Below are 10,145 nucleotides of genomic sequence, written 5' to 3'. Positions count from 1 at the left end.
TTCATCTATTTCCCTTCTTTCATTCATAAACATATATTTTTATGGTCTAGCAAATATTGTTCTAGAGGATCAGCAGGAGGCACGGCAATAGAAGCAAGACCAATAATTTCATCCTTACTAGGCAATTCTTTGTCATGGGGTTGTCTACGAAATTTAGAGAAATTAAAATCATGATACATATCCTCTAAACCAACAGTAACAATATCTTTCTCGCAGTCTATCTTAGCATTAATAGTATTCAAGAAAGGTCTACCAAATATAATGGGACAAAAATTATCTTGTGGGGAAACAAGACCAAGAAAATCAGCTGGATATTTTATCTTCCCACACAAGACTTCAACATCTCTAACAATCCCAATTGGTGATATAGTATCTCTATTGGCAAGCTTAATGGTAGCATCAATATCTTCTATCTCAGCAAGTGCAATCTCATTCATAATTTCTCGGTTCAATGAATAAGGAATTGCACTCACACTAGGACGCACATCACATAAACCATGATAACAATGATCCCAATTTTAACAGAAAAACAGGCATGCCAACCACATGTCTATGTTTATCTTTAATATCGGGTTTAGCAATTCTAGCAGCTTCATCACAGAAATAAATAACATGCCCATCAATATTATCGACCAAGAGATCTTTAACCATAGAAATACTAGGTTCAACTTTAATTTGCTCAGGGGGTGTAGGTTTTCAAGTATAACTCTTACGAACCACAGTTGAAGCTTTAGCATGATCCTTTATTCTAACAGGAAAAGGTGGTTTCTCAATATAAGCAGTGGGAACAATAGGATCAACATTATAAGTAATAGTTTCTTCTTCAACTTTAATAGGTTCTGCTACTTTAACTTCAATGGGAGGATGATATTTAAACCACTTATCCTTAGGGAGATCAACATGAGTAGCAAAAGATTCACAAAAAGAAGCTACTATCTCAGAGTCAAGTCCATACTTAGTGCTAAAATCACGAAAAGCATCGGTATCTATAAAAGATTTAACACAATCAAACTTAAGGTTTATACCTGACTCCTTACCTTCGTCGAGTTCCCAATCTTCAGAGTTGCATTTAATTCTTTCCAATAAATCCCATTTGAATTCAATAGTATTCTTCGTAAAAGAACCAGTACAAGAAGTATTGAGCATGGATCGATCATTATGAGAAAGCCGAGCATAAATTTTTTGAATAATAATTTCTCTTGAGAGCTCATGACTGGGGTATGAATATTAACATTGACTTAAGCCTCCCTCAAGCTTGAGCGATACTTTCTCCTTCACGAGGCCAAAAATTATATATATATATATATATATATATATATATATATATATATAATTCCGATGATGATGAATCAGATGCATAGGATAAAACTTCTGATGAAATTCCAATTTCAAACGGTTGTAGTTCACAGATCCAATATCATCACATAGCCTATACCATTTCAATGCATCTCCCTTCAAAGATAAAGAGAATACCTTCTTCTTGACAACATCCTTGGGCATACCTACAATCTTAAATAATCCACAAACTTCATCCACATAGATTAGGTGCATATCAGGATGTAATGTTCCATCGCCTGCATAAGGATTATCTAGTAGTTTCTCTATCATACCCGAAGGAATTTCATAATAAATATTTTCAGTAGGTGCAGTAGTCTGAGGAGCAACTCTTTGCTCTTTTGGTCGAGATGAAGATACCCCAAACAAGCCCCTCAAAGGATTATTTTCCATAGTAACAAGTGACAGTAAATTTCAGCACACTATATAAATGTTTCCTTACCAAATTCCACCTACCAAATGCGCTTCAGTCCCCGGCAATGGTGCCAGAAAAGAGTCTTGATGTGACCCACAAGTATAGGGGATCTATCGTAGTCCTTTCGATAAGTAAGAATGTCGAACCTAACGAGGAGCAGAAGGAAATGACAAGCAGTTTTCAGCAAGGTATTCTCTGCAAGCACTGAAATTATCGGTAACAGGTAGTTGTGTGATAAGATAATTCATAACGGGTAACAAGTCACAAAAGTAAACAAGGTGCAGCAAGGTGGCCAATCCTTTTTGTAGAAAAGGACAAGCCTAGACGAACTCTTATATAAAGCAAAGCGCTCCCGAGGACACATGGGAATTGTTGTCAAGCTAGTTTTCATCATGCTCATATGATTCGCGTTCGTTACTTTGATAATTTGATATGTGGGTGGACCGGCGCTTGGGTGCTGCCCTTCCTTGGACATGACTCTCACTTATCATTAACCCCTCTCGCAAGCATCCGCGACTACAAAAGAAGAATTAAGGTAAACCTAACCATAGCATGAAACATATGGATCCAAATCAGCCCCTTACGAAGCAAACACATAAACTAGGGTTTAAGCTTCTGTCACTCTAGCAATCCATCATCTACGTATTACTTCCCAATGCCTTCCCCTAGGCCCAAATAATGGTGAAGCATCATGTAGTCGACGTTCACATAACACCACTAGAGGAAAGACAACATACATCTCATCAAAATATCGAACTAATACCAAATTCACATGATTACTTATAACCAGACTTTTCCCATGTCCTCAGGAACAAACGTAACTACTCACAAAGCATATTCATGTTCATAATCAGAGGAGTATTAATTATCATTAAGGATCTGAACATATGATCTTCCACTAAATAAATCAACTAGCATCAATTACAAGGAGTAATCAACACTACTAGCAACCCACAGCTACCAATCTGAGGTTTTGAGACAAAGATCGGATACAAGAGATGAACTAGGGTTTGAGAGGAGATGGTGCTGGTGAAGATGTTGATGGTGATTGACCCCCTCTTGATGAGAGGATCATTGGTGATGATGATGGCGATGATTCCCCTCCCGGAGGGATGTTTCCCCGGGTAGAACAGTTCCGCCGGAGCCATAGATTAGTTCTGCCCAGGTTCCGCCTCGAGACGGCGGCGTTTCGTCCCGAAAGCTACCTTCTGATTTTTTTTAGGTCAAAACACACGATATAGCAAAAGATGGGCGTCGGAGGCCTGCCATGGGGCCCACACTGATGGGGGGCGCGCCCAGGGGGTAGGGCACGCCCTCCACCCTTGTGGCTGGTAGGTGGCCCCCCTCTGGTGCTTTCTTCGCCCGATATTTTTTATATATTCCAAAAATATTTTTCATGAAGTTTCAGGACTTTTGGAGTTGTGCAGAATATGTCTCTAATATTTGCTCCTTTTCTAGTCCAGAATTCCAGCTACCGGCATTCTCCTTCTTCATGTAAACCTTATAAAATAAGAGAGAAAAGGCATAAGTATTGTGATATAATATGTAATAACAGCCCATAATGCAATAAATATCAATATAAAAGCATGATGCAAAATGGACGTATCAATAGGTATCACATCCAAGATTAGTAGACTGAAACGATTCTGCACCTACTACTATTACTCCACGGATCGACCGCTATCCAGCATGCATCTAGTGTATTAAGTTCATGGAAAACGGAGTAATGCAATAAGAACGATGACATGATGTAGACAAGATCTATTCATGTAGGAATAGACCCGATCTTGTTATCCTTAATAGCAATGATACACGCGTGTCATGTGTCTTTCTGTCACTGAGATTGAGCACTACAAGATCGAACCCATCACAAAGCACATCTTCCCATGGCAAGAAAAATCCATCTAGTTGGCCAAACCAAACCAAAATTTCAGAGAAGGAATACGAGGTTATAAAGGTCATGCATAAAAGAGTTCATTAAAGACTCAAATAATATTCATGGATAGATCTGATCATAAACTCACAATTCATCGGATCCCAACAAACACACCGCAAAAAGTCATTACATCAAATAGATGTCCAAGAACATCATGGAGAACATTGTATTGAAGATCAAAACGAGAGAATAAGCCATCTATCTACTACCTACGGACCCATAGTTCCGTGGTAAACTACTCATGCATCATCGAAGGGGCAACAAGGATGATGAAGAACCCCTCCGTGATCATTGCCCCCTCCGGCAGAGTGCCGGAAAAGGCCTCTAGATTGGATCTCATGGTTCTGGAACTTGCGACAGCTGGAAAAGTGTTTCGTCGAATCCCCTAGGGTTTTTGGGATTTTAGAGTATTTATAGAGGTGGAGGTCCGTGGAGAAGCTTCCCGTGGTCTCCACTACCCACCAGGGCGCGCCTGGGCCTCCTGGCACGCCCTGGTGCCTAGTGGGCCCAATGGGCCTCCTCCCGTGGACTTCTTTGGCTCCCTGGGTGTCTTCTCTCCAGAAAAAATCTCCAAAAAGTTTCGTGGCATTTGGACTTTGTTTGGTATTGATATTCTGCAAAGTAAAAAACAAGCAGAAAACAGCAACTGGCACTGGGTACTATGTCAACAGGTTAGTCCCAAAAAATGATATAAAGTTGCTAGTAAACGAGTAAAAAACATCCAAGATTGATACTTTAATAGCATGGAACAATCAAAAGTTATAGATACGTTCGAGACGTATTAGCATCCCCAAGCTTAATTCCTGCTCGTCCTCGAGTAGGTATATGATAAAAACAGAATTTTTGATGTGGAATGCTACCCATCATATTCATCACATATTCTTTTCTTTTGGACATCTGGACTTTAGATGATTCAAATCAATAGTCTATAATTTGACATGAAGACCTCAATACTCAAGCATATCAACAAGCAACCATGTCTTTCAACTAGCCCATTATGCTAAATCATTGATCCATTCATGAAGCACACTGAAATATTAGGTACATCTAATGCACAAGTATGATAGTAGTGTTCCCTAGTTGGACCTTTATAAGAAAAGATGGAGACTCGATAAAAATAAAAATTGCATAAGAGTAAATAGATAGGCGCTTCGTAGAGGGAAGTAGAGATTTGTAGAGGTGGTAGATCTCAAAGCTTAAATTGAGAGATAAAATTGTTTTGAGAGTCAAGCTTTCCCCGTCAACGAAAAGGACTGAGAATTCCCAATATCTTCCATGATAGGTAAATCATAGGCGGTTCTCAAACATAAAATAAAGTTTATTCCTTTTTCCTCCATCCTTTCACAATCCATGGCTAGCCGTATCCACGGGTGCCTTCCATACCAACACATTCCAAGGAATTTATTATTTGACAACACAAAGTAAATTTCTTTTTCATTTCGGGACTGGGCATCCCTATTACCAGCCACACTCTCGTGCAATGACAAGTGAATAAACACTCATCTTGAGAATAACATACCTAGCATGGAAAATGTCGGCCATCCCCTGCCGCTTCATGAGCGATACGGGCACACAAAAAGGAAATTCATTTTGAAAATTAGAGTTGGCACATGAAAATTTACTTGGAACGGCATGGAAATACGCATATAGGTAGCTAGGTATGGTGAACTCATTTGGCACAACTTGGTTTAGGATTTTGGATGCACAAGCAGCATTCCCGCTAAGTACAAGGAAAGGCTAGCAAATAGATTGAGAAGCAACCAACCAAGAAAAAAAAACGATCATAAACAAGCTTAAACATAACTAACACCGAATAACGCACCACAAGTAGGATGTAACTTCATTGCATAACTATTGACTTCCGTGCTTGCATAGGGAATCGCAAACCTTAACACCAATATTCTTACTAAAGCATAATTACTCACCAACATGACTCACATATTACTATCTCCATATGGAAAAACTATTCCAAGTAATCAAGTTTTAATATCCAATGATCTTCATGATAGTTTTTATTATCCCTCTTGAATATCTATCACTTTGGAACTAGTTTCATATATTACCATTGCTTATAACAAGCTCTCAAACAAATTATGCGAAGAACAAGAGCACAAATATTTCTTAAATATTTTCATCTCTCAAAATAATATAAATGAAGCATGAGAGCATTTCTTTAAAAATTAAGCCACCACCGTGCTCAAAAAGATATAAGTGAAGTACTAGAGCAATTCCCTAAATCAAAAAATTTAAGTGAAGCACATATAGCAATTCTAACAAATTATAGCATCATTATGGCTCTCTCAAATAGGTGTCCATCAAGGATGATTGTGACAAACTAAAAAGTAAAACAAGCAAAGACTCATATAATACAAGACTCTCCAAGCAAAACTCATGATATGTGACGAATAAAAATATAGCTCCAAGTAAAATTACCGATGGTCATTAGAACAAAGAGGGGATGCCTTCCGGGGCATCCCCGGGCTTAGTTGCTTGGTACTCCTTGAATATTACCTTGGGGTGCCATGGGCATCCCCAAGCTTAGGATATTTTCACTCCTTATTCCTTCATCCATCGTGATCTCACTCAAAACTTGAAAACTGCAATCACACAAAACTTAACAAAAACCTTCGTGAGATCTGTTAGTATAATAAAGCTAATCACCACTTTAAGTACTGTTGCAAACCCATTCATATTTTGTTATTGCGTTATACCTACTGTATTCTAACTTTATCATGGCTTATACCCCCCGATGCAATCCATAGATTCATCAAGATAAGCACACAATGCAACCAAAACAGAATCTGTCAAAAACAGAATAGTCTGTAGTAATATGAACTTTAACCGTACTTATGTAACTCAAAAAATTATGAAAAATTAGGAAAATGTAGGAAATTTGTATATCAATCAAGTGTAAAAAAACTCAGGATTTTATCATGCTCCAGTGAATTTTAACAATTCTGTTATTTGACGAAAAAGTTTCTATTTTTTGACAGGATTAAATCAACTATCACCCAACATGATCCTAAAGGCTTTACTTGGCACAAACACTAATTGAAACATAAAAACACAATCATAAGAGTAGCCTAATTGTGTCAACACACAAGAACATAAATAAAAAGTGAAAATTTTATTTTATTCATTGGGTTGCCTCCCAACGAGCGTTATTGTTTTATGCCCCTAGCTAGGCATTGATAATTTTAATGATGCTCGCATGAAAGACAAGAATTGAAGCACAAAGAGAGCATCATATAGTATGTGAAAAACAAATTTATGTCTAACATACTTCCGATGCATAGGCAATTTATAAGCAAACAAATTATCAAAACTAGCAAAAACTAGCAGATGCAAGGAAGAAGAATAAAACATTGACAATCTCAACATGAAGGGAGGTAATTTAGTAACATAAAAATTTCTACAACCATATTTTCCTCTCTCATAATAATTACATGTAGGATCATAATAAAATTCAGTAATATAGCTATCATATAAAATTTTCTCTTCATGATCCACATGCATAAAAGTTTTATAATCTTCCAAGATAGTGGGATTAACATCAACTAAAGTCATGACCTCTCCAAACCCATTTTCATCAAAAAATTCATAAGATTGAACGCTCTCCAAATATGTGGGATTATTTTTACCTAAAGTTGATGGTCTTCCAAACCCACTTTCAATATTATTGCAAACATTATTATCAGGGTTTTTTACATCTGTGCCCCTGGTTCCTTAGCTATACTCATTCGTCCCCATGCTCTTAACTTTCGCTCACTTTTCCCCACTCCCTTGTATGAGACTCTCACAAATGGGAAAACTGGACGTTGCCGTTGGGTCAATGGCTTGACCATTAACTTTGACTAGTGGGGACGCGTAGGCATTTTTTTTACCGCGGTCGTGGGGTAGCACGTGTCCATGGAACATGCCAAAAACCTCCCATCGTATAAGAGGGGGAACCACGTACGGGCGCATCGCCCCTACCATTTCCCCCCAAATCCCCTCCCTGCCGCATCGTCTCCCTCTCCCCCACCGCGTCGTCTCGCTCTCCCCCACCGCATCCTCTTCCTCACCTTCATCGCCTCCCTCATACCGATGGTGGACGCTCGTGGCGACGCCGACGCAGCGGCCGGAGATCTGCAGGGCACGGTGACCGCGGCAGATGCAGTGCAGGACGTTGGCGGCGTCCACGGTCGTGCGGGGAAACTCGCAACCGCTGTCGCGGCTGTGGATGTGGAGAAGGAGGTGGCGGGCTCCGCCTCGGCACTGCCGCAGCTGAAGGTGACGACGCCAAGCGGCGCAGTCCATCTAGATGCGCAGCCTGGCGAGGAGAAGGTGGTACATGAGGTACTTCCATTTGCTTGTACCTAGTTGTAATATTTAGATTGTAGAGTTAGTTTCATTGGTTGGATTGTGATTCGTAGGGTAGTACAGATGGTTAGAGTAGTTGGTTTGAGGGATGGGGTTTTCTGTATGGGGGGATGGTGTTTTTTGTATTAGTGTTTTTTGGAGACCATTCGTTGCAAAAATGCTAGACAGATCTTAATGAGAGATAGGGATCTCTGTGCTTAAATGCTACATGTGATTATTAGATTTTTTTTGAATGCTACACAGATCGGTGTTTTGAATGCTACAGACATGTATGCTTAGATTTGTTTTTGAATGCTACACAGATTGGTTTTTTGATTGTCATATGCCCAAATGGAATGCATTAATTTTGATGTACCTATAAATTGATTAAGAACTTACTTGATTCATCAGTATATAAATTTGTCCACAATATGTAGTTATATTAGCTTTGTTGTTCAATGTGTGTGCATGACAATGGAAAATGCAAATAGGATGATAGTATGGATAATATGATCAATGTGTCATGTGTGCATATCTAAATTATCAGTTGGCTTCTGTATTTACTAGTAATTGATGTAATTGTATATTCAGGAGGATGATTCTGTGGGGAATAAGAGGAAGCTGGACCTTACTGGCTTCAAGGACCCGTATGATCCAGAGTATAGTGACAACAAAGAATATGAGGTAAGCCTACCTGAAATTTAGATTGTCCACTTAGTTCCTTTGACATGGTGTATATGAATCTAAATGTATTAATGTAATTCATTCATTTGTGCAGTATGAGTCTGGAGAAGATGTGGACAACGGCAACGTCGCGTCCTTCACATCGAAGGAGGAGGAGAAGATCAAGGCCAACGGAGTTGCTTCCTTCTACAACCGCAAGATCAAGAAGTGGCACTGCCCCTACTGCACCACCAAGCCAAAGCCAAAGGATGGCCGCTTCGATCACCTTGTGTCTCATGCAGAGGATGTAGCGATTCGCTGGGAGGACTACAAGATCAGGGGGCAGCATGCTGCCCTCGCGAAGGTCCTCACTCCTCTTCCCAAGTGATGTGATGATGTGATGATGTTTTATCTTTTACTTTTGGTAAACTGAATGTGGCTGTTTGGTAAACTTTGTGTGGTGGTATCAATAGTAAACTTTGTGTCTGATCTATGGTAGTAATGTATTATGCTATCTATATTCGTCTGTCCTTAAATTTGCCTGCGGTGCATGGCATGTTCTGTTTACATGTTCTGAGCTATGAGTTTAGGTGCTGCAATGATAACACATGCTACTTCAGTGTTGCTTCACTGATCACACATGTTGCAAAGAATAAGCAAAAAAGAGCAGATAGTCCATCATTTGATCAAATATTCCAATAATAGAGCAGAATACAACATTTGAATGAAGATATCCATCATTTGATCAAATATTCCAATAACAGATCAAATATTCCAATTAGAATTTTGTAACGTCCCAAATTTTCAATTTGGAATGTTATACATAGGTCATCATATGCATATCATATTTTAATTGCATTTTGGTTTTGAGATCCTAATAATCCTAAGCAACTCAAGGACCCACGGAGAGAGTTGGGGATTTTATTATTTTCATATTTGAATTTTCTCAAATATTGAAAAGGGGATCATTTTGGTTTTAATTATTTTTCTCTCCAAAAATATTTCAAATTAAAATATATGAGAGGAGATAATATGACTTCCCCAAAATAAATGAAATATTGGAGGAAAAATGTTAAAAATCAAATAAATAAATTTTATTTGGATTTTGTTGCTATTTTATTTGAATTAGAGAAAATATGCATTTTTCAAAAATTGCATTTTAGGCCAAGAAAATGTTCACTAAGTCCTAAATACTTTATTTAGACGGTGAAAATTTGTTTTGCCATTTTTAGATTTTCATTTTTATTTATTTAGGATTTTCTCGGCAGAATCTTATTAAAAAAAGTTTCTTCGCCCGACTGGGCCGAAGGCCCAATCGAGCCGGGCCGCAGCCCACCTCCCCGCTGCCTTCCTCCCGAGCGGGAGGAATCCCGCTATCGCACACCGTCGAGGGAGTCCGAGCCGGACTCCCTTCGCAGCCCCCTGCCGCACGTCGCCCCCCCCCCCCTCGGGCCT

Source organism: Triticum aestivum, chromosome 3D, assembly GCF_018294505.1.
Source record: "Triticum aestivum cultivar Chinese Spring chromosome 3D, IWGSC CS RefSeq v2.1, whole genome shotgun sequence".
Lineage (NCBI taxonomy): Eukaryota > Viridiplantae > Streptophyta > Magnoliopsida > Poales > Poaceae > Triticum > Triticum aestivum.
Note: the sequence above shows the minus strand (reverse complement) of the source record.